Consider the following 27,720-nt stretch of genomic DNA (forward strand, 5'->3'; position numbering starts at 1 on the left):
CTCTCACCAGAATATTACAAAGATGAAATTACGATATCAGTAAATTGTATTATTTTTTAAAACTCTTTAAATGGTATAGAATTCTAGTTTGTATCAGCTTTTTTCAAGTCTTTAGAATATTTTGAAACACCCGATTCTCCAATGATGAAAATCTTGCTAGAAAAATAAAATTATATAGGGTAGTGGAAATATACTGCCACTGTTCATTTCTCTGTTCCAGTTTTCATTCAAATTACTGTGTGCTAGGTACTGCTATACTGGGTACTGAGGAAACAAACAGCAGCTAATAAAACAATAAAGAGAAAAGAAAAATTACCTTCATGGAGCTTACATTCCGTGATTGAATGGATTGTAAGTTTAATTTAGGTTCAGGGAAGCAGACTTGGCCAAGTGGTTAGGGCGTCCGTCTACCACATGGGAGGTCTGTGGTTCAAACCCCGGGCCTCCTTGACCCATGTGGAGCTGGCCCATGTGCAGTGCTGATGCATGCAAGGAGTGCCCTGCCACACAGGGATGTCCCCTGTGTAGGGGAGCCCAATGCGCAAGGAGTGTGCCCCGTAAGGAGAGCCACCTAGTACAAAAGAAAGTGCAGCCTGCCCAGGAATGGCACCGCCCATACGGAGAGCTGACACAAGACGACACAACAAGACGACGCAACAAAAAGAAACACAGATTCCCTTGCCGCTGACAACAACAGAAGCGGACAAAGAAGACGACGCAGCAAATGGACACAAAGAACAGACAACTGGGGCAGGAGGCGGGGGGAGGGGGCTGGAAGGGGAGAGAAATAAATAAATCTTTAAAAAAATAAATTTAGGTTCAAGTTAAAATGAAATATCCAGGGAATTTTGTAGTTTATTAGTTAGAAGTATTCCAGATATTTAAAATTTGCATTTTTTTCTCCTTTTCTGGTTTTAAAAGATGATATAGAAAATTTCAAAAATTCAGGAAAAATTATAACATTTAAAATATCCCAAAATATTTTTACCCAGAGATCATTGAAACATTATGATACATTTCATTTGTCTTTTTGTGACACATACTTTTTAATTTATAAAGTTGATATATGAATATACCGTTTTATATGTTTTTTAAATAGCATGTTATCATGAAGATAAATATTCTTAAAACATTAAGCAAAAGTAATGATGAAACCACTGATACAGACATTTCTGTTACCAAACAACATTCTACAAAAGAGTTATCTTTAAATTTGTATACAAAAAATAACAGGGCTTATGAGAGAAAAGTACTGAAGCAGGCCACTCAAAACTATGCAACTTTGTAACAAGAGAACAAAAACAGCATGATCCAATAAAAAATACTGGCAGAGTAACATGATAAATTCTTTAAAAATAAATATTACAGTAAATATACAACTTATCTTTAAAAAAAAACTGAAAGTAGTTTGACGAATGGTATATATGAAATTGTTAAGACTTTTTGGATATGGAAACAAATGAAAAATACATGAAGATGGTGAAAACTGAGTATTATGCACTTAACATGGACATGTGACCAAATTGAAACAAAAGCAAAAGTGGGGGGGGGGGAGTACAAAATAATATCTATAGTATATTACCCTTCATGTAAGGAAATAGGGGATATAAGAAAATACACTTGTATCTACTGAATTTTGCCCAAGATTACAGGGAAGATAAGCTAGAAACTGAAGAGATTGTTACATGCAAGGAATGGTAGGAAAGGGCTGAAAACAAAGGGGAAATTAGAACATGGTAGGTGAGCGAGGAATGAGTGACACTTCTCTGAGTAGACCTTTGTGTATAGCTTTGTCTCTGAGAACCACAGTAATGTTTCACATATCCAAAATGTAAATAGATTATTAAAATCAAACGGGATGAGAGAGGAACACAAAATGGAACACACATAGTAACAAATGAGCCAAGAAACAAATGAAATATATTACAAATGACAAAATTAACCATACTGAAGAGGATAGGAAAGAAAAGGACTAACACTAAGTAACTATGGAAAACAGTATTTTGGATGCATATTGAAAGGCTAAACTCAAAAAGAATTGTTTATACATACAGTACTCTAGTTTGTAAATTTGTTCCTCACAGAGATATGGTTGGCAATTCTGTGACTATCTATATACCAGTACTAAATAAAAAAGTGACTATATTGTGGATAATGAAGCCATGTTTCTCACTCTTGAAGAAATAAGTTACAAATAAGGAAAGGGAGATGTTTGGAAGGAACCTGTGGTGTTGGCTTGGAATGAGAAGTATCAGTATCAAATCAAGGCTTTAATAGACAAATCGATGGAAGAAAGAAAGGAGGGAGGGAAGGAGGAAAGACTTAAGAAATTGTACAGATTGGAGGAGACTAAAGAGATGCAACAGCCAAATGAGGTGGGGGATCCTTGAAGGGGTGCTGAAACAGAAAAAAAAAAGACATTAGGGGAAAAACTGGCGAATTTAAATGAAGTATGTAGTTGAGATGAAAGTATTGCATCAGTGTTATTTTTCTGGTTCTGATAATTGTGTAATGGCTATATTAATATTGATAAAATTAGAGAAAGCTGGGAGAAAGGCAGCTTTTCTATAAGTGTGAAATAATTTCAAAAGAAAATTTCCTGAAAAAAAAACAACACAAAAAATATGGAGACAAAGTGCATTTTTTTTCAATTTGTTATATTCAACTATGCTTATGTACTTGCTTGCCACTGCTTTTACCTGATGGCACAAACATTATCATGCTTGGAAATTTTTCAGATGAACCACTATCGTTTCCATGGGATACTGACTCCATTTCCTTATTTTCCAATCTCAAGTGAACTAATCCACCTTAAAGAATTTTAGCAGAATAAACTGAATTGAAGTTCTATGTGAGGTATTTGATTAAAATGACATCATGAAGTGTGAGGGGGGGAATCAGTATTTAAAAGTCAACATAACATTTGATATCATATGTATGTTTGTATTAATGTATGTATAACCATGATAATTAATAGTTATAAATAGGCATTTGACAATTTTAGCTATATTCCTAAAAGTGTATATATTCTAGTTGACCAAAAAATATTTTAGGGAACCTATCATTGGGAAAATGAGAATTCTCCTAGGTAGAATCTCCTTTTTCTGTAAGTGTGAGCATGTGCATGTATATGGAAGAAAGGATCAATCCATCAGGAAGATATCACAATCATAGACATACATGCACCTAATAGCATATAATACATGATGCAAAAAACAGGGACAAGGAAGCGGATGTGGTTCAAGCGATAGAGCTTCTGCTTACCATATGGGAGGACCCGTGTTTGACCCCTGGGGCCTCCTAGTGAAAAGGAAAAAGAGAAAATGTGCTCATGCAGTGAGCCAGGGCCCACGCGAGTGCCCATGTGGTGAGCCTGTGCCTGCATGAGTGCCCACATGGTACCTGTGCAAGTGAGTCATGCAGCAAGATGATAATGCAACAAAAAAGAGACACAGAAACTGTCAAGGTGAAGCACAGCAGAAACCAGGAACTGAGGTGGCACAATTGACAGGGAATCTCTCTATACATCAGAGGTCCCCAGGATCAAATCCTGGTGAATTCTAGAGGAGAGAAAATGAGAAGAGAAGACAACACAGACAGCAAAAACAGCAGGGCGGGAGGAGGGAAGGGGGGCGGGGAATAGATAAATAAATAAATCTTTTTTAAAAAAAGGGGGGGAAATAGACAATTCAACGATAATAGTATGAAACCTCAGTATCCCACTTTCAGTAATGGATAGAACAACTCAGCGAAAGATTAACAGAAAAATAGAAAACTTGAACCACACTGTAAACCAACTAGGCTTAACAGACATCTATAGAACACTCCACCCAACAACAACAGAATATGCATTCTTCTCAAGTGCATGTGGAATGTTCTCCAGTATAAGCCACATGCTAGGCCATAAAACAAACCTCAATCAATTAAAAATAATAGAAATAATACAATGTATGTTTTATGACCACAAAGGAATGAAATTATAAATCAATAAGAGTAGGAAAATTTGGGAAATTCACAAATATGTGGAAATTAAAAAACAAACTCCTAAATAACTAAAACAAAGAAGAAATCAAAAGAAAAATTAGGAAATACTTTGAGATAAATTAAAATAAAGGCACAATATACCAAAATTTATTCGATATAGCTAAGGCAGTCCGTACGTGGAAATTTATAGATGTAAATACCTTTATTTAAAAACAAGAAAGATCTCAAAATCACAACCCACTTTTTCATGTTAAGACACTGGAAAAAGAAGAGCAAAATAAGCCGACAGCGAGCAGAAGAAAGGAAATATTAAAGATTAGAGTGGAAATTAATCAAATAGATAAAATAATTGAAACTAAAGGCTGGTTCTTTGAAAAAGATCAACAAAATCAACAAATCTTTAGCTAGATTGGCCAAGAAAAAGAGAAGGAAGACTCAAATTACTAGAATTAGAAATGAAAGCAGGGATATTATTACCAAACTTACAGAAGTAAAAAGGATTTAAAGGAATACTATAAATAATTGTATACCAATAAATTAGATAAGTTAGATAGAATGTACAAATTTTTAGAAAGACACAAACTACCAAAACTGAATCTAGAAGACATAGATAACCTGAAAAGACCTGTAACAAATGTGCGCACGTAAGATGGGAAAAAGAAAAAAAGGGAAGACAAAGTTTGCCTCTCCATACTGAAAGATCATTTTTGCCTTCCTGGGGACAGGGATTTGGGAGTGGGAAACACTGCTGCAAGATACTTTTAGGATTATTTCTCCCCCCTCCCCCTGCCCCACTGTCTGTTCTCTGTGTCCATTCACTGTGTGTTCTTCTGTGTCTGTTGTACTCTCATTAGGTGGCTCCGGGAACCCAACCTGGGACCTTCCGGAGAGGAAGAGAGGTGTTCCCTAGTTCCCTAGTCACTGCCTCATATTGTCTCTTCACTGTGTGTATTTTTTGTTGCATCATCTTGCTGGGTCAGCTCTCCATGTGGGCGGCACCATTCCTAGATAGGCTGCACTCCCTGTGCAGGGGGCACTGCTTGCGTGAGGGTGACACTCCTTGTGTGCAGCAGTACTCCACGTGGGCCAGCTCACCACAGAGGCCAGGAGGCCCTGGGTATCAAATCCTGGACTTCTTATATGGTAGGCAGAAGCTCTATCAGTTGAGCCACATCTGCTTCCCCCATTTCTTTATTTTTAAGGATTTATTTATTTCTCTCCCCTTCCCCCTGCCCCAGTTGTCTGTTCTCTGTGTCTATTTGCTGCGTGTTCTTTGTCCGTTTCTTTTGTTGCCAGCAGCATGTGAATCTGTGTTTCTTTTTGTTGTGTCATCTTATTGTGTCAGTTCTCTGTGTGTATGGCACCATTCCTGGATAGGCTGAACTTTCTTTCACGCTGGGCAGCTCTCCTTACGGGGTGCACTCCTTGCGTGTGGGGCTCCCTTACACAGGGACACCCCTGCATGGTAGGGTACTCCTTGCGCACATCAGCACTGCACGTGGTCCAGCTCCACACGGGTCAAGGAGGCCCGGGTTTGAACCGCGGACCTCCCATGTGGTAGACAGACGCCCTAACCACTGGGACAAGTCCGCTTCCCTTCCCCCATTTCTTAATGTTTAATTATTTTTTATTTTTTATTTATTTCTCTCCCCTTCCCCCCAACCCCCCCCCCCACGCTGTTGTCTGTTCTCTGTGTCCATTTGCTGCGTGCGTGTTCTTCTTTGCCCACTTCTGTTGTTGTCAGTGGCATGGGAATCTGCGTTTCTTTTTGTTGCATCATCTTGTGTGTCAGCTCTCCGTGTGAGTGGCACCATTCCTAGGCATGCTGAACTTTCTTTCGCGCTGGGCGGTCCTCCTTATGGGGTGCACTCCTTGCGAGTGGGGCTCCCCTATGCGGGGACACCCCTGCGTGGCACAGCACTCCTTGTGCACATCAGCACTGCTCATGGGCCAGCTCCACATGGGTCAAGGAGGCCCGGGGTTTGAACTGCGAACCTCCCATGTGGTAGACAGACGCCCTAACCACTGGGCCAAGTCCGCTTCCCCCCATTTCTTTCTTTTTTTTTTTGGTCTTTATTTTTTTAATGTTACATTCAAAAAATATGAGGTCCCCATATACCCCCCACCCCCTCACCCCACTCCTCCCCCCATAACAACAACCTCCTCCATCATCATGAGACATTCATTGCATTTGGTGAATACATCTCTGAGCACCGCTGCACCTCATGGTCAATGGTCCACATCATAGCCCACACTCTCCCACAGTCCACCCAGTGGGCCATGGGAGGACATACAATGTCCAGTAACTGTCCCTGCAGCACCACCCAGGACAATTCCAACCCCCGAAAATGCCCCCACATCACATCTCTTCCTCCCACTCCCTACCCCCAGCAGCCACCATGACTACTTTCTCCATACCAAGGCCACATTTTCTTTGATTACTAATCACAATAGTTCATGAATAGAATATCAGTAAGTCCACTCTAATCCATACTTTATTCCTCCATCCTGTGGACCTTAGAATGGTTTTGTCTATTTCTTGATAGACAAATTAAAGGGGAAAAAATGGAGGGAAAGCATTTATTGCCAATATCAAAGGTGAAAGCTGTATTATCACTACAGATCATATAGGCATTTAAAAGATAATAAAGGAATATTGTGAACTACTTCTTGCTAATCTATTTGACATTGATGAAAAGAAAAAGTTCTTTGAGGGAAACGGACTTGGCCCAGTGGTTAGGGCGTCCGTCTACCACATGGGAGGTCTGCTGTTCAAACCCGGGCCTCCTTGACCCGGGTGGAGCTGGCCCATGCGCAGTGCTGATGCGCGCAAGGAGTGCCCTGCCACACAAGGGTGTCCCCCGCGTAGGGGAGCCCCACGCGCAAGAAGTGCACCTGTAAGAAGAGCCACCCAGCGCGAAAGAAAGTGCAGCCTGCCCAGGAATGGCGCCGCCCACACATCCCGTGCCGCTGACAACAACAGAAGTGGACAAAGAAACAAGATGCAGCAAATGGACACAGAGAACAGACAACCGGAGGAGGGGGGGAATTAAATAAGTAAATAAATCTTAAAAAAAAAAAAAAGTACTTTTAAAAAAAGAAAAAAGAAAAAGTTCTTTGAAAAACAAAACTTACCAAACTGAAACAAAAAGAAATAGAAATGCTGAATAACCCCATGCAGCAGTTTGATATTATTGATGAATTCCAAAAAGAAATATTGGATTATGTTTGAAAACTGGTCTTTCCTCTGGGCATATTAGAATGCATTAGATTCAGAGGTTTTAATTTTACTTGATTAAACAATGATTAAGGCTTTGATTGGACCATGTCAATAGTACGTTGCATTCCCACCCCTTAGTAGGCAGTGATTCACAGAGGAACTGCACTGCAGAGAAGGGAGGTTGGAGTTTTGAGCTGGAGCCCTGGGAAGTAAGCATGCAGGGGAGCAGAACAGCTGAGCCCAGAGAATCAAGTCCCAGGGAGAGAGACATAGCTGATCACCTGAGAGTCTACAGCTGGCCTTGTGGAGAAAACAGCAGCTGAGCCCAGAGAGAAATAGAGCCTTAGAGAGAGGAACCCAGGAAGCCTGAACTCTTGGCAGGCATTGGCAGCCATCTTGTTCCAACTCATGGTAATAGACTTTGGTGAGGGAAGTAACTTAACGCTTTATGGCCTGGTAACTGTAAGCTTCTACTTCAAATAAATACCCTTCATAAAATAGAACCATGGGAAGCAGATTTGGCTCAAAGGATAGAGCATTCACCTACTACTTGGGAGGTCCAAGGTTCAAACATAGGGCCTCCTGACCTGTGTGATGAGCTGACCCACACATAGTGCTGATGCACGCAAGGAGTGCCTTGCCATGCAGGGGTGTCCCTGCGTAAGGGAGCCCCACACACAAGGAGTGCACCCTGTAAGGAGAGCCACCCAGTGCGAGAAAAGTGCAGACTGCCCAGGAGTGGCGTCGCACACATGGAGAGATGACACAGCAAGGTGATACAAGAAAAAGAGACACAGATTCTGGGTGCCGCTGACAAGAATACAAGCAGACCTGTACAGAAGAACACACAGTGAATGGACACAGAGAGCAGACAACTGGGGGGGGGGGGCGGTGGGAAGAGGGGAGAGAAATAAATATAAATAAATAAATAAATTTTTAAAAGCAAAACAAAACCAAAAAAAACAACCAATTTCTGGTATTTTGCATCAGCACCCTTTGGCTGGCTAATACACCCTATTTTTTTTTTTTTAATTGAATTTGTTACAAAAAGCCTCTCACCAAGAAAACTGAAAGCCAATATGGTTTCCCTTTAATATTCTATCATGCAATGAGGGAAGAAATAATACTAATTGTTTTAGTTTGCTAGACTGCTGGATTGCAATATACCAAAAATGGGTTGGCTTTTACAATGGGGATTTATTAGGTTGCAAGCTTACAGTTCTGAGGCCATGAAAATGTCCAAATCAAGGCATCATCAGGTGATGCTTCCTCTTTGAAGGCCAGCTGCTGGTGATCCCGGACTCCTTTCTCACATGGCAAGACACATGACAACATCTGCTGGTCTCTCCTCTCCCCTCTCCTTCCCTCCCTTCCCCTCCCCTCCCTTCCCCTCCCTTCCCCTCCCCTCCCCTCCCTTCCCCTCCCCTCCCCTCCCCTCCCCTCCCCTCCCCTCCCTTTCCCTCCCCTCCCCTCCTTTCCCCTCCCATCTCCTCTTCTGGTTTTTGTTGCCTTCAGTCCCTGGCTTCTTACTTTCTGTCTGCTCCTGTGGATTTCCCTCTCTGTCTTTCTCTATGTAGCCATCCCATTTATAAAGAACTACAGTAAGAGGATTAAGACCCATACTGAGTCATGTCCTGCTGAAGTAACCTAATCAAAAGGCCCTTAACTGAAGTGACCTAATCAAAAAGTTCCGCCTACAGTAGGTTTACACCCACAGGAATGTATTAACTCTAAGGACATGATATTACAGGGTCCATAAAAGCCTCAAACTACCACACTAATCTTATGTAAACTTCTTTAAAAAATAGAAAAAAATCCTAACTCTTCTATGAAGCCAATATAACTTGACAAAAATGTGATAAAAACATTGCAAGAAAAGAAAATTCAAGAGCAACATCTCTCATCCTGCAAAAATCCTTAACAAAATATTAGCTACCACACCAATGTTAAGTGTCAACAAAAGTGCATCATGGGAATTTTACATATTTTTTCTTAGAAAAATGTTTTCATCACAGAAATAACCAAATTTCCCCGAAAGTTATACTGTGTTACATACTCAGGTATATAGATAGACAAGGCCTTTTAAACAGTTTGAGTGATACATAGTTATATACTTCAATGGAATATGAATGTATTCTTTTTGCCATAGCTATGTTTTCTACCTAGATAGTGGCCCCATGCAGGAGCTAACAAAATATTATTCTTGTCTCCTGGGGAAGTCCTGCTACTTTCTCAAATAAGATAGCCAAAAGCTTGGAATATATAAGTGCCTTGCCTAATAAAGGAAAAGAGGCAAATAAATCAAGCCCTCGATCTTAATGATTGCACTTATGAACCTTATTCCTGTAATAATGAAACTAAGCCTAATTAATTATAATTAATGCCTAAGAGTCACCTCCTGAAAACCTCCCTGTTACTCAAATGTGGCTTTTCTCTAAGTCAAACTCTGCAAACAGACTCATTACCTCCCTCCCTTCCCCAGCATGGGACATGACTTCCAGAGATGAGCCTCCCTGGCACCAAGGGATTACTACCAACTGTTAATCAATGATGCATTTTAAGAAAGACCTTGATCAAAAAAAGGGAAATATTAAATAAAATAGAGTTTTTATAGCTAAGAGGTTTCAAAGTGATCAGGGGAAACAGATTTGGCCCAACAGATAGGGCATCCACCTACCACATGGGAGGTCCAAGGTTCAAACATAGGGCCTCCTGACCCGTGTGATGAGCTAGCCCACACACAGTGCTGAAGTGCTCTAGGAGTGCCATGTAGGGGAGCCCCACACACAAGGAGTGTGCCCCATAAGGAGAGCCACCCAGTACGAAAAAATTGCAGCCTGCCCAGGAATGGCGCTGCACACACGGAGAGCTGACATAGCAAGATGACGCAATAAAAACGAGACACAGGTTCTAGGTGCCGCTGACAAGAATACAAGTGGACACAAAAGAACACACAGCAAATGAACACAGAGAGCAGACAACTGGTGTGGGGGGGGGGGGGCCGTAGGGAAGGGGAGAGAAATAAAAAAATAATAATAATAAATCTTTTTTAAAAAAGTGAATTAGGAGGTTCTTCCAGAGGTAAGGTTTATACTGTTCTCAGTCAGACTTCACAATATGACGCAGTAAATAAAGCCACAAACAAAAGTGTTACTGAGTGCCCTAGGGGCATCCAGTCACCATAGGCAAGCCACATGCACACACAAAATCAACACCCCCTTGGAGGGTTCTATATGAGAATATTTGAAAAGCTATTTACCCAAAATAACATAGTTACACTCATTTGTAGGTCACCTAATCATGATTCTTTTACTTCTTTCATTTGAACTTAATTTTCAATATATTTTTTAGGTATACTTCTCAGGGACATAAAGCCCTCACATTCATCCTATGCCAGTTGAGCCCTGAAACCCAGCAGATACGTGGCAACTCCTACTCTCTGGTACTTTGGACTTGCCCAGGACAACTAACAAAAAAATGGAGATGGGCCAGCCCCATCCCAAAAGCTAGGAGTGTCTTCAACTGCAAGCAAAGCAATTCCATTCCTCAGTCCCATAATATCTACATTCTTTTTCAGCCTGAAGGAGTCAGAATGGACATCCCTCATGATTGAGGAATGAACAGTAATGGGGGAATGTAATTGTTGACTGAGTCAGATTTACTGTTTTTGTAGTTATTATCTTAAGTTAAGTAACTTGTCCCATTGATATAAAAAATAATTTTTAAAAATATTTATTAGTAAGTTGAAAGCAACAAGATATAAAAAGGATAATGGATCATGACCAAGTAGAGTTTACTCCTGGAATGCAAAATTGTTTCAACATTTGAAAATCAATTGATGTTATTTGCCACATTAACAGAAAAAAAGGAGAAAATACGTATGATTGTGATGGTTAAGTTCATGTGTCAAGTTGGTGTCCAGCAGTTTGGTCAAACAAGCACTGACCCGACTGTTACTGTGAGGGTATTTTATGGATTTAAATCATCAGTAAGTTAACTGCATCTATGGCTGATTGCATTTGCAAATGAACTGAGGAGATTGTCTTCAACAATGAAAGACGTCTCACCCAATCAACGGAAGGCCTTAAAGAGAGAACTGATGACTTCAGCAATCATAAAGGAGAATTTCAATCTCTATTTCAGCCAGCCAGCTTTTCCTGGGAAATTCATCAAAAATCTCCATCCAAGTCCCAGCTTTCAGCCTGTCCTACAGAATGGGGGTCTGCCAATCCCCACAGACATGTGAAGCAATTCCTGTAATGCATCTCAGTGTATTTACACTATATAAACATATACCCGTTGGTTTTCTTTCCTTGGAGAATCCTGACACTAACACAGTGATCATCTTGGTAGATGAAAATAATGCTTTTGACAAACTTCAACAGCATCAATGATTTTTTAAATTAAAATTTAAAAAAATACATTCAGCATACTAGGACTGGAAGAGAAATTTCTGACAAAAGGCATCTAGGAAAAAAACTAAAGATAACATCAAACTTAGTGAAATATTGAACACTTTCCTCTTAAGATTGAGAGCAAGGCAGGGATGTTCACTCTCACCCACTTCTGTTCAATATCGTACTGGAGGTGCCACGTACAAAGATAAGAAAAAGAAAGAAAATGCATACAGATTGCAAAGGAAGAAGTAAAACCACTATCATTTAAAATAGCATTAAAATTCACAAAATCCTCAGGAGCAACTTTAACAAAAGGCATGTAAAACCTCCACAATGAAACTATGAAACATTACTGCCAAGACTTAAGCAACAGTTTAGTGACTGTGTTTTGTGACAACACTTTGTAAGGAGGTTCTGCTATATGTTGGAGGCTCTATAATGTTTTAAGGAATTCTTCATCAAATTGGACCAAAACCTAAAATGACCCTGAAAAGGTTTGTATTACTGCCATTTAGTACTACTACTATTCATTGGTAAATTTTTAAAGCAGAAAAATAAGTCTTCAATTATTGTGGGGTTTTTCCCCCTCATCCTGCGTAACTAAAATTGAAGTGCCCTTACCAGAACACACTATATTACCACATCCCAGAAAAGGCAGAGGAAGCACTATTGAAAATCCAAGCATTTTATCTTGCTGATTTTCCTTTGGTGATTGACTGTCATACACTGCCTACATTATAAGAGAAGAGCCTCACGCTGAGTACTGCCCATTAAAACCGAGTGGTGGGGAGTGGATGTAGCTCAAATTGTTGAGTATCTGTTTCTGTGTATGACGTCCCAGGTTTGATCCCCAGTACCTCCTAAAAACAAAACAGAGAAATGGAAAAACCACCTCTCATTGGGGAGCCGATGTAACTCAGGGGTTGAGTGCCTGCTTCCCATGTACCTGGTCCTGGGTTCAATTCCAGATACCTCAAAAAAAAAATCTAGTGGAAACTCTGTGATTATATCAAATGCCATTGATTGATTGTACACTTTAGACAAACTGTATAGTTTATGAATATATTCCAATAAAATTGATTTTTTAAAAAATCTAGTGGGTACAGAGCAGTCCACTCTTGCCTTTCCTGGCCAATGATCCATAAAAAGTGGGGTCATTTGCTACTGTGACAGAAAGGTACAAGTAAAGAACCAACATCCACCTGTTCTCTTCCTCTTCTCTCTCTTCTTGTATTCCCTTCAGAGGTTTCTATTTTGAGATTTTGTGACCATAATTCTGAAATTCTGATGGGCCTATCTGTGAATGAAACCATTTATTTGCTCAGTAAACAAACAAAAAATACCCTGTACTTGTATATTTTTTTATTTTTAGGAATATTTGGGTTTAGACCTGCCTTGGTCAACTTGAAATAAGATTAATTTCACATTATTTTTATATTTAGTTTGGGTTTCTCAATTAAGACTAGTAAAGCATAAATAATAATTTACTGTGGTGGCAAGTGGATGTGGCTCAGGCAACTAGCTCACCTACCACATGGGAGGTCACTGGTTCAGATCTCAGTGCCTCCTAAAGAAGACAGCAAGCTAGCCTGACAGGCAGGCATGGCAGGAGGACACAAGAAACACAAGAAGAAAAAACATAATGAGAGACTCAATAAAACAGAGAGCAGAGGTTCTTGGTGCCTCCTAAAGAAGACAGTGAGCTGATGCAACAAGATGACAATACAAAAGACATGGGGAGGAAAAACATAACGACAGACCCAACAAAAGCGGGGAGCAGAGGTGGCTTAAGCAATTAGGCATCTCCTTCCCAAATCAGAGGTCCCAGGTTCAGCTCCTGGTGCCTCCTAAAGAAATGAGGAAGATGAACACACACGGCAAGGGAAAAACAACAAGGGGGTGGGGAGAAATAAATAAATAAAAATAAATCTTAAAAAAAATTCACGTGGGGATTTCTAAACATTTTATTTATTTTACACATGTTGGTAAAAGAGATGTTTCTTCTTTGTTCAACAATTCCAAGTTATAAGTAACAGCAGAGAGCTCCTCTAATGCCTTTACCATTTGAATGATAAGTGGCACAGTTGCCCCTAGAAAATATCATAGATTCTGTGGAAGGAAGAATAATGGTGCCCCAAAGATGTCTACACCTTAATCGCCAGGACCTGTGAATATGTTATGCCAAATGGCAAGGGAGAATGAAGATTACAGGTGGAATTAAGGCAGCTAAGCTGCTAACCTTGAGATGGGGAGATGACCCTGGGTTATACTGGTGAGCCATATGTAAACCAAGGATCCTTTTAAATGACAGTGTGGAGGCAGTGCCACAGTGACATCATGAGAAAGACTTGAGCGGCCATTGCTGGCTTTGAAGATGGCAGGGGTGCAACCATCCAAAGAATGTAGGTTGTCACTAGAGGCTGGAAAAGACAGGGAAACAGATTCTCCCCTAGAACCTCCAAAAGGAAGGCAGTTCTGCAGACACTTTGATTTTAGTTAGCCTAGGGAGAACTATTGTAAAGTTATGATCTCCAGAAGTGTAAGTTAAACAATCTGTATTGTTTTAAAGCATCACATGTGTGGAAATTTGTTGCAACAAAAGGAAATTATCACGGGATCTATTTCTTTATCATTAATTCACATAATTGAGTTATTGGCCACAAGGTGGCAATAGTCTACCGGATTTATTAACTGTGACTTTTTTCAGGTTTGTGATATTAACATATTACCAAGAGCAATGATATAATTTTCTTCTAAATTTTTTTTTAAAGAACTCATCATTCTCTCACATTTGCATCTAAGTTTTTTCAGTGTTGTTGATCAGTCACTTAAATTAGCCAACAGACTTTTAAGCTGATTTCAGAATGATTTTTCTCATCCAAGATGAAACAATAAATGAATGGAAGTAACTAGAATATGCGCCACAGGATAGGAACTTTTCTGTTGGCTGGTGTGTCTTAGTGCCTTGAACACTGGTAGTAGCCCAAAGTAGTTACCCAATCAATATTGTTGAATGAAAGGACAAACTATGTATCCAATTTGCATATGTAAATTGTTTGCTGAGTCTTTTCTCACATTAACCTGAATAATGTAGAACATGAAGAAAATCCTTTTGTCCAATAATTTTTAATTCAGCCCTATTCATAGAGCATTCGTTTATTCAAATGTGCTTGCACTGCATTCTTTGTGCTGGAAATGAAATCGCCCTCCTTGTTCTGTAGAGCCTTCCCTGCCCTCCCCCAAGATGTGTCTAACTTTAGCCCAACACCCCCAGGTTTCCTATTCTCCTCCCTCCCAGCAAGAGTGGGTGAGCTTGGGGTAGTGCATGGTCAGAGTGACTGTGCATTTCACTGTAGCTGCCCTGAGGTCCTCTCCCCTGACTCGTCACAACTCCAAGTGAAAGTGAGAAAGTGGCCTCTTCTGAGGATCTTTCCTAGATTGCCCTGCTGTCCCCTGACACCTTATGAACCCAGATTCCTCTCTATTCCCGTAGTACTGGAGCCTTCTTTTCCTTTTCACATTGTTTAATGGTTAGGCTTGTCAAATAGCACCAGGTTATAATATTCTTGTAGAGGACGTTGTATTTTATTCATCTTTGTATTCCCAACACATGGCTAATACTGGGACCAAAGTAAATGCTTCCAAAATGATTGTACCAGGAAGGAAGGGAGGGAGGGAGTCAGGACCATCATTGGGCTGAATGCAGGTGGGTAAAATAACTGTCGCTGATTTCTTAATACTTAAATCCGGGTATGTTCACATATGTTTAACTAGAAAAAAAAAAGCAATCATGATGTCGTTCATTCAATTGGGTAGAATTTCCCTTTGCAAACTCTTGAGATAATAAATATTAATGAGACCTCAAATCAGTGCTGTCTTTCCTCTTTTTAAAAGATAAGAAATTTGAATGCAAATTTTAATGCTTTTCTTCAAAAGGGACTGATTTGCCACTCTTTAATTGATAATATTCTTTATGCTTCAAATATGAATTGGGCTTTAAATATTAATAAACCTCAGAAAGGAAGAATCAAATCTTCAACCCTTTATGAATTAATTATTGAGATTTTAAAACTCCAATTTTACAAAGCAAATCACAAAATGGAAAAAAAATTTTTCCATATCATGTCTTCTTTTTGGTGTTCATTGGATCAAATAAAATTTTATGTCTATTAAATTGAGTGTTGGGAAACGGACTTTGGCCCAGTGGTTAGGGCGTCCGTCTACCATATGGGAGGTCCGCGGTTCAAACCCCGGGCCTCCTTGACCCGTGTGGAGCTGGCCCATGCGCAGCGCTGATGCGCGCAAGGAGTGCCGTGCCACGCAGGGGTGTCCCCCGCGTGGGGGAGCCCCACGCGCAAGGAGTGCGCCCGTGAGGAAAGCCGCCCAGCGTGAAAAGAAAGAGCAGCCTGCCCAGGAATGGCGCCGCCCACACTTCCCGTGCCGCTGACGACAACAGAAGCGGACAAAGAAACAAGACGCAGCAAAATAGACACCAAGAACAGACAACCAGGGAGGGGGGGAAATTAAATAAATAAATAAATCTTTAAAAAAAATAAAAAAAAAAATAAATAAATTGAGTGTTAATACTATCACTTGAAATTTCCTTTTTTAAGTATTACACAATTTCAACTACACATTTCTTGGCCCTCAGTAAAATGACAATAATAAGATTATTATTTGTAGCAGTTTGATATGGTTCATGAATTCCAAAAATAGATATTGGCTTATGTTTGTAAACTGGTCTGTACCTGGGCTTGAATAAATTATGACTAGGGCTTTGATTGGACCACGTCAGTAGGCATGGCATGGCAAGGCATGGCAAAGGACAGAGTTGGAGTTCTGATGCTGGGTCTTGAGCTGGAGCCCCCGGGAAGTGAGCACACAGTGGAGCTTGGTCATGAGGAGAGAGGGAAGGCCCCAGGAAGAGAAACAAGCCGTTCACCTAATAGTCTACAGCTGACCTTGTGGAGAAAACCAAGGAGCCGGACCCAGAGAGAAATGAACCCTGGGGAGAAAGGAACCCAGGAAGCCTGAACCCTGGCAGATGTCAGCAGCCATCTTGCTCCAACACATGTCCAAAGACTTGAGTGAGGGAAGTAATGTACGGTTTTTGGCCTGGTAACTGTAAGCTCTACCCCAAATAAATACCCTTTATAAAACCAACTGATTTCTGGTATTTTGCATCAGCGCCCCTTTGGCTGACTAATACATTATTAATTTATTTTTATCAAAGTACTATATTCAAATAGTATGAAAAATCAAATATTGCTAAAAAGAACTTTTTAAAAAAACCAACCCAGGGGTCCCTTCTCTTTAACTCCCATCCCTACCATCCACCAAATAGCCAATTTCTGTTTTGTAGTTGTTTTCTCTGCTTTTGCTTTCTTATTTCTAAATAATATATATATTTTTCTACTTCTTGATTCGTCTCTTGTAAGACTTCCTATTGATTTCCAGTTACAGATAAACATTTTAGCTCATTTATGTCCCTTCTTTCCCTTCCACTAGTCTCCCAACAAAATTATATTTCAAATATCTTTTAAATATATATTCAGTGTTTTCATGATTTTGACTATGTAAATGTAGGTCACTTTTTAAAAAAAGATTTATTTTTACTTATTTATTTCTCCCTCCTTGCCCCCTGCATTGTTTACACTCGCTGTCTGCTCATTGTGTGCTCATCTTCTTTTCAAGAGGCACCAGGAGTCGAACCCAGGACCTCCCACGTGGGAGGGAGGTGACCAATGGCTTGACCCACCTCTGCTCCCATTCTTTGTGTCCCTTATTGTGTTTCCTCACTGTGTCTCTTCACTGCATCAGCTCACAGAACCAGCCAGTCACATCAGCTCTTTGTCTTGCTCTTCTTTTAGGAGGCACTGGGAACCAAACCCAGGACCTCCTATGTGGTAGGCAGGTGCCCAACTGCTTGAGCAACATCCGCTTCCCCTGTAGTTCACTTTTGAGCCATATCTCCTTTCTCACATTTTTTTTTCCTGGAGTTAATTGCCTCATTTTTAAAAATTTCTTTAATTTTCTTGAACACCTGACTAAATATTCCCACATTCTCAATAGTTCTGTAAAATGCCTCTCAATTAAATTTTATACAAAACTTGTATTTATTGTTGAAGGATTATAACCGCTCCCCCACACACACACACACATACTTCTTCATCTCCAGACAGTTGTCCTGGTACTCCATGCTCCTACTAATCTGGAGTGGTTCCTCTGTGGGCCTATTGCTCACCTTAGGAATTCTCTTTACCTCTGTTGAATTCTGTTTCCTAGGTGCCATGTATCCCAATATCCTTCAAGGCTGAGTGTTTTTTTTTCTTTGAAGCACATCCTCAAAGAGTTTCCTAAGAAAAAGGTGATTGAGAAATACAATTTTTGAGGCTTTGCATGACTAAATATGACTCAATTCTATTCTCTCACTTGATGGATAGTTTAGCTAAATATAGAATTTTGGCTTGAAAAATAATTTCCTCTTGCAGATGTGAAAGTATAGCTCCATTATCTGCTATCCTCTGTTTGAGAAGTTTGATGCCATTTATATTCACAATCTTCTGTTAATTTTCTCCCTCTTGACTGCACGCCCGCCTCCCCCACCAAAAGCTTTCTGAGTTTTCTGTTTATTTACCAAGGATTTGAAATTTTATGATAATGAGCCTTTTGCTCTTTTTTTTTTTTTATTTTTTAATTTTTATTCATTGGGCTGGATAGCCAAAAGGCCTATTTGAGAAGAAGTTCCTGTTCTTCAATTATGGGAAATTTTCTTGTATTATTTTATTAGTGCTTTCCTTACCCATCCTTTCCTGTTTTCTCTTTCTAGAGCTCCTTTTAACTGTTAGAACTCCTGGACTGATACTCTAACTTTCTTATCTTTTCAATCTTATTGCCAGTTACTTGTTATTTTGCTCTACATATTCTCCACGCTGCCACTGAGTCTTCACTTCTCCATCCAATTTTTACTTTTCTGGAGTTTGGGGTTTCTTTGATGGTTGATGTTCTCTGAATATTCTTTGTCTTAAAACTACCATTTTGTTCTTGTTTTATAGATATAACATCTTCTCTATTTCTCTGTGGATAGTGATAAAAGAAAAACTTTTCATGCAGTTTAGGATCACACACCTTTACTGAGCGATTCATGAATGGGGCAGCTGTCTGCTTTCCCTTCTGAAAGGAGAAGGAAGCTCTGCCTAGGGAGTGGAAAAGGGAAGTCCTATGGGGTGAATGTAGAAGCAAGTGAAGGAATGATGATTGGTTGACATTGTTTCCATCTTACATAGCAGGTTCTTACAAAGTGGGGAGCAGGTCGACTTTGATTAGTATGATGTGCTCTTACATTCTTATAAGTTAACTTTACTGGACCAAAACTAATTTTTTCACCATGATATTGATTATTGGCAACCCTGTAGGGCATATTCCATTTCTAGGTTAATTTTTTTTGTATTCTGGAAAAGTCCTCCTGGGAATGAGATCCTCCCACAGCAATACCCAGTGCAGGCAGCTATTTTATTTTATGTAAGAATAGGAATCATTTTTATTTATTTTTCTTTTCCTTTCATAGTTTAAGCTCTATTGGGGTATAATAAAAATACCATAAAATGCACCCATTTTAAGTGTCTAACTCACTAACTTTTAGCAAATTTACTAACTTGTGCAACCATTATCCCAAAAAGATCCCTTATACCTACTTGCAGTCCAACCTCATTCCCAAACCATTTCCAGTCTACCAATAATCCACTTTCTGTGTCTGTAAATTTGCCTTTTCTGGACATTTCATAGAACTATAATTATATAGTATGTGATCACTTATGTCTGGCTTTCATTTCACAAGAAGTGTTTGAGGTTCTTCCAAATTAAGTAGTTTGTTCCTTTTTATTGCTAAAAAGTAGTCCATTAGATGGAGTTACCAAATTTTGTTTTTCCATTTACTAGTTGACAGGACACTTGGGTTGTTTCTAATTTTGGACAGTTATAAACATTTTTTTTGTTTGCTTATTTTAAATATTTATTTATTATTATTATTTTTTAATTACATTAAAAAAATATATGAGGTCCCATTCAACCCCACCGCCCCCGCCCCCCACTCCCCCCACAGCAACACTCTCTCCCATCATCGTGATACATCCATTGCACCTGGTAAGTTCATCTCTGAGCATCACTGCACCCCATAGTCAATGGTCCACATCATAGCCCAGACTCTCTCACGTTCCATCCAGTGGGCCCTGGGGGGATCTACAGTGTCCCGTAATTGTCCGTGAAGCACTATCCAGGACAACTCCACGTCCCGAAAACGCCTCCACATCTCATCTCTTCCTCCCGTTCCCCACACCCAGCAGCCCTGATGGCTACCGTTCCCACACCCATTCCACATTTTCTCTGTGGACATTGGATTGGTTGTGTCCATTGCACACCTATGTCAAGTGAGAGCTTAGATTGCACATGGGTACTGGATGCACTCTTCCCGCTTCTAGTTGTAGACACTCTAGGCTCCATGTTGTGGTGGTTGACCTTCTTCAACTCCATGTTAGCTGAGTGGAGTAAGTCCAATAAGTCAAAGTGTAGGAGCTGAAGTCTGTTGAGGCTCTGGGCCTGGGTGTCATATTATCAGTCCAGAGATTCAAATCCCCTACATATATCTTAAACTCAGCACCAACTACAATTTCAATAAAGTAGCATGCAAGTCTTGTGAAAAGAGATCCCCTCTGAGTCCATTTCCATCGCGCAGAAACACCAGCTCCAAAGAAGGGCCATCTGTCATGGCAGTGAACCCCTTCTGCCATGACCATAGAACCCGTGGGTCTCTTTATCCCTCAAAAGAACCAATACCTGGGGTTGTATCTACCTTATCTGTCTCTTAGACTCTGTTCAGTTGTACATAGGGGTATTCCTTCTGACAACCTCCAGACTCGTTTTTAGAGACTCACAGCCTTATAATCTCATTTCTTCTTTCCATTTCCCCCTTACATTAGGTCAAACCGCTTCCCGAAGTCATGTTATTATATGTAGACAGGTATATTCTGCTGTTCCGCATTGAATCTTTAATTCAAGGTCATTTTCTAGTTGCTTCTTCAGCTGGTATGTGGTAGTGATCCCTCGGTGCCAGGGAGGCTCATCCCCGGGTGTCGTGTCCCACGCTGGGGGGAATGCATCACATCTACACACTGAGTTTGGCTGTGAGAGTGGCCACATTTGAGTAGCATGAAGGCTGTCAGGAGGAAACCCCCAGGCACAATGCTACTCTAGGCCTTGTTCTTATTGCAGGTGCATAGGCTCAAAAGTGTAGCCATTAGTATCAAGAGCCCACTGTTGGGCCCTCCTTCCTTCCTGGTTCTTGCCGTTGCACCTGGAGGATTGCCGCTGCTCTCCCAGGGCCCACAACAGTGACCCCCCGGCCAGGAGCCCAGTACCCCCCCAGCTGTTGTTTTTGTTTCCACTATGAGTATATATAGACATTACCATATACCCTGGGCATATGCCCTGTATAACTCCCTGTCAACCATATATATCCTGTCAATAACATCCCATATCAGTATTCCTCCGCTGCCATTGTTGAACCACTCTGTGATCCAAAACTTCCCGTAAAGTGAATCCCAACATAATGTCAGCTTCAGAAGAGTCTTAGATCACCAAAATTCATATATACAATATACAGTATTTCCCCAGATCCATCATAAAACCTTTTCCCTTCCACAGCAATAATCTTTTAACTTATTCATATCATATTTCCTGAAACTGATGTAATAAACATTTTTTATCTTAATTTTTTTTTGGTAATTTAAAAAATTAAACCAGTTATAGGTTTATAGAAATACCCAGTGCCTCTCACATACATAATTTTCCTTATTAACGTTTTGCATTCATGTGGTACCTTTGTTACAATTCATGAGACAATATTATTATAATTATGCTATTAACTTTAGCTGACTCTTTTCATTTGTATTGACCGGTTCTGTGGAGGTGTGTGTGTGGTAACTTATATACAATATAAAATTTTCCTTTTTATTCCTTTTTTAATCCTGGCTATCAGTGTTCTAGGAGCCAAGGAGAAGTAGAAGGCTCAGATCTGAATTTTAGAACAAAACTTTTACCCAATCCCCTGTTTTCCATAAGAGATCTCTGTACCCCTCAACTGAGCCTGGTGTACCTGAGTCCAGAACCCTCTGTTTTACTCTATTCTATAGGGGTGACTACAGAGATTAGAGAAGGAGATCTGGAGAGGTTTTTAAAACAGACTTTAAAGCAATCCCTCTATTTTTAGCACCAGCTTTGACTGCTCCCTGCCCCCATGTCCAGAGATACCTGGAACCAATTCCTGAGCCATTGGAGTTCCACAGTGTAAAGTAGGTTACCTCTGCTATGCCCACTGCCTGTTTGGAAGTAGCTTGCTTGGATACACTAATATATTACCACTTTTCTACCTACCTTGCAGAAGCCAACATTTTATTCCTATTTTTTTCTTTCCTGTTCTCATTATTGATTTGGGCCTTTATCCTTTTACTGCCATTTTCATGGCATTTTTGGAGGAAGTAAAGGCTAATGCGTTTATTCCATCAGCCAACTTTAATAGGAAAAACTGCTTCTTTCTTTTTTTTTTTAAGGAGGTACCAATAATTGAACCCAGGACCTCATACATGGGAAGCAGGCACTCTGATACTGACCTGCATCCACTTTCCAAAGACAGTTGTTTTTTTTTTTTTTTAAGAGGTGCAGGGGATTGAACCCAGTACCTTGTACATGGGAAGCAGGCACTCAACCACCTGAGCTACATCCGCTTCCCTCAGCTTATTTCTTGAATAAAAAATAAGCTTTTTTTTTTTTTATTAATTTTTTTATTTTTTATTGACTTTGTAATAATATTACATTAAAAATATATATGTGAGGTCCCATTCAACCCCACCCCCCCACCCCCCCTCTCCCCCCCCCCAACAACACTCGTTCCCATCATCATGACACATCCATTGGATTTGGTAAGTACATCTTTGGGCACCTCTGCACCTCATATACATTGGTTCACATCATGGCCCATAAAAAAATAAGCTTTTGAATTCCAAATAACTTCCGTATCTACTCCACCCACAAGGAGATGGAGCATAAATCCTCATTCTTTAAACTGTGGGTTCTACCTAGTGACTTTCTTCCTAGAGTACAGAACAGAAAGGGGGGGTCTTCTTCCAAAAAAAACCCTAACCCCATTCTAATCATGAGAAAACATACCTGAGAAATCCCAGACAAGGCACACTCTGCAAATAATCTGACTAATTACAAACTAAAGAAATATGAATAAAGTATGGACTTTAGTTACTTATAATGTATCAAAATTAATTCATTAATTGTGACAAATATACCATACTAATCAGGAAACTGGGTATGGTGCATATGTACTCTGGGATAGTACTCTGTGCTCTTTTCAAGTCTTCTATAAATCTAGAGTTATTCTTAAAAATAAGCCTACTGGGAAGCGGATATATCTTCAGTGATTGGACTCCCATCTACCATATGGAGGTCCAGGGTTCTATTGCAAGGGCTTCCTTGTGTAGGCGAGCTGGCCTGATCAGAGTGCTGGCCCACGCGGCATGGTGGCCCACGTGTCATGCTGGCCCACATGGCATGCTGGCCCACGTGGTGTGCTGGCTTGCACAGGAGAGCTGGCCTGTGCAGGAGTGCTGGCTCACACGGAGTGCTGGCCCATGCGGAGAGCTGGTGCAGCAAGATGATGTAACAAAAAGTGACACAGAGGAAGGACAATAAGAGAGATGCAGCAGACCAGGGAGAGTTGATGCAAGAGATTGAGCACCGCTCTCTCACTTCAGAAGGTCCCAGGATCGGTTCCCAGTGCTGCCTAAAGAGAAGACAAGCAGACACGAAAAACACACAGTGAATGAACACAGCAAGCAGACAATCAGGGGGAGAAAGAAATAAATAAATCTTTTTAAAAATAAGCTTATTATAGAAGTAAAAGTAAACCTTTCTCACTTTGTCTTTTACTATATATTGATACCTTTATACTAAATAGAAGCAAGCCAGAAACTATGATTTTATAACTTGGCTCATTTCTATTTTACACTAAAGCTGTCAGCAATCTGTTCTAATTCCTGTCTGAGGACAGTTTACAGGCATACCTTGTTTTATTGCACTTTGCTTCATTGTGCTTTGTGAAAATTGCATATATTACAAATTAAAGATTTTTGGTAACTCTGTGTCAAGCAAGTCCATCAAAGCCATTTTTCCAACAGCTTGTGCTCACTTAGTGTCTCAGCGTTACATTTTGGCAAGTCAATATCTCTGACTTTTTCACTATTATTATATCTGTTATGGTGATCTGTGATCAATGCTCTTTGGTGTCACTACTGTATTTGTTTGGACATGATGCAAACTGCACCCATATAAGTTCGCAAAGTTAATCATTAAATGTAGTGTGTGTCATCTGCTCCACCTTCAAGCCGTTCCCAGTCTCTCTCCTCCTTGGGCCTTCCTATTCCCTGAGACACAACAATACTGAAATTAAGCCAACTAATAACCCTTTAATGACCTCAAAGTGTTCAAGTGAAAAGAAGAGTCGTGTGCCTTACTCTTTAAATCAAAAGCTAGAAATGATTAAGCTTAGTGAGGAAGGTATGTTGAAAGCTGAGACAGGCCACATGCTAGGCCTCTTGCACCAAACAGTTAGCCAAGTTGTGAATGCAAAGGAAAAGTTCTTGAAGGAAATTAAAAGTGCTACTCCAGTGAATACACAAATGATATGAAAGTACAATAGCCTTATTGCTGATAGGGAGAACGTTGTAGTGGTCTGGATAGTCGGTCAAACTAGCTACAACATTCCCTAAGCCAAAGCCTAACCCAGAGCAAGGTCCTAATTCTCTTCAATTCTCTTCAAACTCAAAGAGGTGAGAAAGCTGCAGAAGAAAAAATTGAAGCTACCAGAGGCTGGTTCATAAGATTTAAGGAAAGAAATAATCTCTATAACATAAAAGTGCAAGGTGAAGCAACAAGTGCTGATATAGAAGCTGCAACAAGTTATTTAGAAGCTGTTGCTAAAGTAATTGATGAAAGTAACTATCACGTGAACAGTTTTTTGGTGAATCCTTAAAAAAGATTATGTTCTTAAACTAATATACTCCTGTGGGTGCGGTACCCTTTGATTGCATTATATTCACTTTTGATGACTTGATTAGACCTTTTGATTGGACTACATCAGTGAAGCATGACTCAGACTGAGACTGCCCTCTTACTGGAGCTTTATATAAACAGAGACACAGAGGAAGAGATACACAGGAAAAGGGAATGCTGCCATTTTTGATCCTGCCGTAAGAGAGAGGACTCAAGAATCGTTAGCAGCCAAAGCTTAAGCACAAAGACTCCAAGACACTGGGCCACAGGGCAGCTCAAGGCTGAAGAGACAAACCATATGCCTGATAGACCAAGTTGAGCTTGGAAAAAAGTGGAGCAGCCGAGACTGAGAGAAGAGGCCTGGAAAGACACAACCTTATGCCTGGTTGCCTGTAGCTGGGCCCCAGGGGACAGTGAGCCTGAGAGGGAAGGCAGAGACTAAGGCAGAGACTTTGGCAGAGATTGGCCGCCATCTTGCTTCACCACATGGCAGGAGCCCAGTATCACCAGTAGCAGACTTCAGGGAGAAAACATCTCCGCTGATGCCTTGATTTGGACAGTTCACTGTCTCAGAACTATAAGTTTTTACCCTAAATAAAATTCCCATTATAAAAGTCAAGCCATTTCTGGTATTTTGCATCAGCAGCCCTTTGGCAAACTAAGACAACCACCAAACAACAAATTTTCAATGTAGACAAAACAACTTCCTTTGATGAAGATGCCATCTAGGACTTTTACAGCTAGATAGGGGAGGCCAATGCCTGCTTCAGAGCTACAAAGGACAGGCTAACTCTCTTGTTAGGGCCTAATGTAGCTGGTGACTTTAAGTGAAGCCAGTGCTCATTTACCATTCCAAAAATCCCAGGGCCCTTAAGAATGATGCAAAATCTACTCTGCCTGTGTTCTGTAAATGGTACAAAAAAGCTTGGATGACAGCCCATCTGTTTACAACATAACCTTTAAGCCCAGCTGTTGAAACCTACTGCTCAGAAAAAAAGTTTCCTTTCAAAATAATACTACTGCTTATTGAAAATGTACCTGGTCACAGGTATTGTATTGCTAACACAATATCCATTTTGCTTTCCATGGATCAAGGAGTGATGGTTATTATTGGAAATATTATTATGTTGTCATTGTTTTGTTTTAAGAATTAAGTTTAATAATATGTTTTTCCGAGGTGTACAGCTCCAAACTACCACAGGTACCATTCACAGGTTCCAGGAGTTAGTATTTGGATATCTTTGGGGCCATTATTGAGCCTACCACCATTTTCTCTCTGGTTCCAAAGATTAGTGCCCATCTGATACACAATATACAGCCAGCTCATCTCAACATCCCCAGAATTGTCAACTCAGACCTATATTCTCATATACATATGATCAGCACAAAGTCCTAAATCTCTTAAAGTGTGTATGGTGAAACTCTTGATATAATCCACCCAGGAGTAAAATTCCCTTCCATTGGTAGACTTCTTAAATTAGAAAGCAGGTGATCTGCTCCAAAAGTAAAAAGAGGGGGCATGCATAGGGTAACAGTAATAGATATTCCCATTCTGAAAGGGAGAAAATGGAAAGAAGACAGGAGGCAACAGTCCCAAGCAACTCTGAAATGCAAGAAATCAAGCTCCATTGAGCCTCAAGGCCTGGGAATAACCTTCTGTCTCGATCAAGGAGTCATTTTAACCTTTAAGTCTTATTTAAGAAATAGATTTTATAACACTAGACCTGCCATAGATACTGATTCCTCTGATGGATTCGGGCAAAATAAAATGAGAAGTTGATGAAAAGGATTCACTATTCTAGATGCCATTATGAATGTTCACGATTCATGGGAGGAGGTCAAAATATTAACATGAAAGGAGTTTGGAAGAACCTGATTCCTATGCTCTTGGATGACTTTGAGGGGTTCACAACTTCAGTTGTGAGGAAGTAATTGCAGATGTGGTAGAAAGAGCAAGAGAACTAAAATTTGAAGTGGGGCCTGAAGATGTAACTGAATTGCTGTAATCTCATGATAAAACTTTAACAGATAATGACTTGCTTGTTACGGATGAGCAAAGAAAGTGGTTTCTTTAAATGGAATTTACTCCTGGTGAAGATTCTGTGAACATTGTTGAAATGACAACAAATAATTTAGAATATTACATTAAACTTAGTTCAGAAAGCAAAGAATTCATGTGACTCGCTTTATTGCAATATTTACTTTATTGCAGTGGTCTGGAACTGAACCCACAATATCTCCAAGGTATGCTTGCATACATTCTCTTTTACAAATATTTATTGAGCAAGTATTGTTCCAGGAAATATATTTGGTGCTGGAACTACAGTGATTAATAAAATATGTTCCCTCTCCCATAAGGAGTTCACATTCTAGGAACAGAGACTAACATAGAACACTTTCTGTATTCCACTTCTTTGGAAGCACACCAGCTACCATGAACACACTTTGCTATCCATGTTTTTTTATTTCAAAATAATTTCATTTTGAAAGAAACTTTAGATTCCATAAATGTTGCATCAAAAATATAGGGGGATTCCCGTATACCTTATCCCGTCCCCCTAAAAATTTTTTAGGAGGTACCAGGGATTGAACGCAGGACCGTGTACATGGGAAGCAGACACTCAAAAACCTGAGCTACATCTGTTCCCAATACCTTTTCTTTTGTAGGTACCAGGGATTGAACCCAGGACCTTGTATATGGGAAGCAGGCGCTCAACCACTTGAGCTACATCTGCTCCCCTAATCCATATTAAAGGACAAAGAAAATAATAGCTAAAATTCTTTTTGAACTTGTAAAGTCTATTCTTTAGATAAGACTTGAAATCAATTAAAATTACGTTATCAGTTATGAAACCTGAGGTAAAGACTAGCTAGAAACCTGGTGGAAAAGGGTGTTTTGACAACAGAGAAACAGAACTTCCTCCTCTTTGACATGACGACACACCCCCTCACCAACAACAACATTAAGCAGCGCCTCATCAAGAAGGTACAGGAAGCTGTTGTTGA

General features: G+C 40.1%; 1 pseudogene; it reads left to right on the forward strand.

The window, feature by feature from the left end:
• The window catches only part of LOC101439816 (peroxisome biogenesis factor 2-like), a 34,251-nt pseudogene extending 16,259 nt beyond the window's left edge, over nucleotides 1-17,992 (forward strand).
• Nucleotides 17,993-27,720: the final 9,728 nt, after the last annotated feature.

The sequence above is a fragment of the Dasypus novemcinctus genome, chromosome 2, assembly GCF_030445035.2.
Source record: "Dasypus novemcinctus isolate mDasNov1 chromosome 2, mDasNov1.1.hap2, whole genome shotgun sequence".
Taxonomy (NCBI): domain Eukaryota; kingdom Metazoa; phylum Chordata; class Mammalia; order Cingulata; family Dasypodidae; genus Dasypus; species Dasypus novemcinctus.